The sequence below is a fragment of the Primulina eburnea genome, chromosome 16 (genome assembly GCF_022965805.1).
Source record: "Primulina eburnea isolate SZY01 chromosome 16, ASM2296580v1, whole genome shotgun sequence".
Taxonomy (NCBI): domain Eukaryota; kingdom Viridiplantae; phylum Streptophyta; class Magnoliopsida; order Lamiales; family Gesneriaceae; genus Primulina; species Primulina eburnea.
Window position 1 is genome coordinate 20851076 of NC_133116.1, and position 3974 is coordinate 20855049.

Sequence of the window (3974 nt, forward strand, 5' to 3'; positions counted from 1 at the left end):
CTGATCAGGCGTTTATTATGTATGGGTCACTTGCTTTGAAACATCCTCTACGAAAATGATGAAGTTATGTATGTTCAAGTATGCAGTATGTTTATGAAAGTTTATGTGATGGCACGTCTAGTTATGTACGTACGTATGTTCAAGTTCATCATGCAAGTCAAGTTTTAAGTATGTATGTCTTATTTTAAAAGTTGCATGTGATTTTATTATGTAGTACTCGTTATCCCAGTTTATACGTGTTGAGTCTTTAGGCTCACTAGACTTGATCGATGCAGGTGACTATGTTGAGGAGGAGACGGGAGGTGGCGACTAAGGGGCAGGCTTGGAGTGAGTGGGAGGCTAGACCCGAGGACCGCCTACGTTATTTTAAGATTTTAAGCATTAAAACATTTAAACTCTGATTTTATGATTTGAATGTTAGATATTATGAGGCAGCTTTTCTTTTAGCAAATTTTAGTTGGCGATATTGATTTCAAATATTATTTTGATGAATGATGAGTGACGACCGTATGGATGTTTATGTTTAAGAAATTTTTTAATTTTTCCGCAAATTTTAAGTATGAAAAGTACGGTTCGTTACATAATAGGTCGTGGTCTTTTAATGTGTAAAGACGAAATTACAATTTATGTTTTATAATGGGTTAAAACAAAAATATTAGAAGATAATGATAGACATTATCTATATTGAAAATTCTACTCATTTTAAAAGTGCGTATGTAAAGCTCACTTTATATATATATATATATATATATGTAAAGCTCACATTTCGGGCAATAAACACTTAAATATTTTGCATGCATGCAAACCACTAAAGAAAAACGCCATTTAAAAATAATCGTAAACATTTGGCGTTTAAAAATACTGTACCTTAAAATGATCAAATTCAATCAAGTAAGAAATCGAAACATGAACGATTCAAAATACTAGTAATCAGCAGTAAAATAAACCAGTGAATAAAATATCCATGTCCTCTCATCTCTCCAAAAATCGTGATGTGCGAAAAATAATGATCCTCGGGTCATGTGCGCACATTCCGTTTGCCTACTCAGTCTTCGACAGCTCCGGTCTCCTGATCAAAATGCTCACCTGCATCACACACGCTTAGTGAGTCTAAAGACTCAAAACACCTGTACCAGAGATAACAAGTATATATATGTAGCACACAACAGTGAAAAATAGCATAATCAACATACATTTCATGACTGCAGTAAAAATCGTATGCGTAATCGTGACGGGTCAAAACCCGGTTTTAACCCGAATCGACTCGAAACTTAACCAAAATTTTTCCAACTCTTTTCCACACCTTAAAAACACTGTAGCGCTCCTAATAATATAATATCAGACCCAAAAACCCTCGGCTGATATTCCAGAAAAAGAACAAAACTCTCGGCCCTTCCTATTATGCAACCTCGTGCACTCTCCTTCCCAAAACTCATGCCACTAGCCTAACCCCGACATACCAGCCATGAAACAGTCCACCGTAGACCTAGACCAGTCCCTACTGGACCCACATGAGCCATGGTCACTGCACCATGCATCCTTCACAAGCCAATATCGCTAAAACCCCAAGAAATACACCACCCGAACCCCCACTCTTCAAAGCGTGTAGCCGGATCTTCGATGGACCCATCAGAGGTTGGACCTTCCAGGGCCGTGATTCAGACCCACCAGTGTCTGGTCAAGGCCTTGGTTTAGCCCTCGCACCACTCGTTCCACCCCAAGTCCGAACCATAGGCCCAACCGAGCAAAACCAAGAAACAACCTCTCGATCTTGAAAAGGGATCGATTACGGTGTCCGGTTGCGCAGCGGAAGTTTAAAATTTGTTTCAACAAGAACTTGAAAACCGAGCACCCACTAAGTGTGAAGCAAATACGAAAAACACAAAATGTCATACATAGGGTGTTTTAGAAATTACCTATCAATCATAAAGATTGATTATTGGCTCCAACTAAGTTGTAAACAACTTATCTCTTGAAGGTAAACAATCTACAAGCTTCCTTCTTTCCTTCAAAATAAGGTCCACCACTAACTAGGTAGATCCACTGTTGTAAACTAAATTCTGGAGTTTGACAAAATATGAACCAACTGAAAATACGAACCCACTGATCAAGCAAACTGAACTCAGCAACTGAATCTACGCAACTGAAAATTCAGTTACTCTCCTCACCAGTAACTGAAACACGTCTACCGACAAAGAGACATAAAAGACTGCAACTGAATGTGGAACGACGCACATCAATCAATACAGCTTGGAACAACGCATTTCGGCTAAAGCAGTAAAAACGCCGCATTACAATAAATGAAGCAAACAAAGCCCAAGAAATAATGAAGTGGCAATCAACCGATACAAAGATTCAAATATATCTCAAGTTACCATTGGAAGGGAAGCTTATAAATATGATAGAAGAGCAGCTGAAAAACAAAAAGATCACTCGATTCAAAAGCTTGCTGTCGTTCTGCCAAAATCTTAGCTCACTCTTACTTGATTTATTCGTAACAGTCAAGGCTACAATTTGAGCTCATTGGTACTTTGTATTAATCGTGCTAAGATCAGTTACGCACTGAGAATTCTCTGTAATACTAAGAGTTTCAGTTTTTGGCAGTGAGAAGTACAAACTGAAGTGGGTCAGTACAAATCTTGTATTCGATCAAAGTCTTTTAGTGGAAATCCTATCCTTGAGATAGAAGGGGTGACGTAGGAGTAATTTAAATCTTCGAACATCCAGAAACAATTCTTGCGTATTTTATTTTTGTATTATATCTTACAGTCAGTTACTTTCCGCACCTAATTCAGTTTAACTGATTGTCATTGACCAACAAGATTCCGAGAATCAGTTTGTCAACAAACTGAACTCAAAATTCAAAAGATCAGTTTTAATTGTGAGTGTTTATTCAACCCCCCCTTCTAAACACTCTTGATACGTTAATCGATCCTATCAAGTGGTATCAGAGCGGTTGAATCTTGTTCTTGAATACTTTTGATCTATAAACTTGCTAGCATGAATTCATTCAACAAAATTCCTATATTCTCCAGAGAAGAATTTGATGATTGGAAAATCAGAATGCAGGCTCATTTAGTTGCACAAGATGATGACATGTGGTATGTCATAACTGATGGACCCATGAAAATTCTAAAAACAAATACATCACTTGCTATAACAGAAGGGGCACCGCAAAGAATAGAAAAGCCCAGAGATGAATGGACAACTGAAGATAAAAGAAAAGAAAATCTTGATAATGTGGATAAAGACATTATGTTCAAAACGCTGGACAAAGTAACTTTCAGCAAAATAAAGATGTGTAAGACAGCCAAAAAAATTTGGGAGAAGCTGATCCAGCTGTATGAAGGAAATGATCAAACCAAGGAAAATAAACTTTCTGTTGCTATTCAAAAGTTTGATAACATCAACATGAAAGCAAGAGAATCAATGCACGAGTATGATGAAAGAGTAAGCAGTGTCATCAATGAGTTAAATGCACTTGGAAAATTGTATACCAACAAAAAGATTGCACTAAAGATAATGAGAGGTCTTCCCAAGGAATGGGATGTCAAGACCATGGCAATGAGGAAGTCCAAAGATCTAAACCAGATTGAACTTCATGATCTGTTTGCTGATTTAAAGGCTTATGAGTTCGAGCTGCAGACCAGAGAAAGAGAACCATCTACCCCTGCAGCCACAACTGCTCTAGCTGCTATCAGAACAGAACCAATCAGTTCAGTCGAAAAATCTGCTGATCAATTGAGCAGTGATGCTATGTCACTGTTCATCAAAAAATTTGGAAGGTTCATGAGAAAGAACCAAGGAAACTTCCAGAAGCCATACCAAAGGAACAGCTCCAAGGATGAATCAAATGCCTGCTACAACTGTGGCAAATCAGGCCACTTTATTGCTGATTGTCCTAAACCGAAGAAGGATAGTCAAGGCTCAACTGATAGAAGAAAGAAATCATATGAGCACAAAAGAAGACCCGA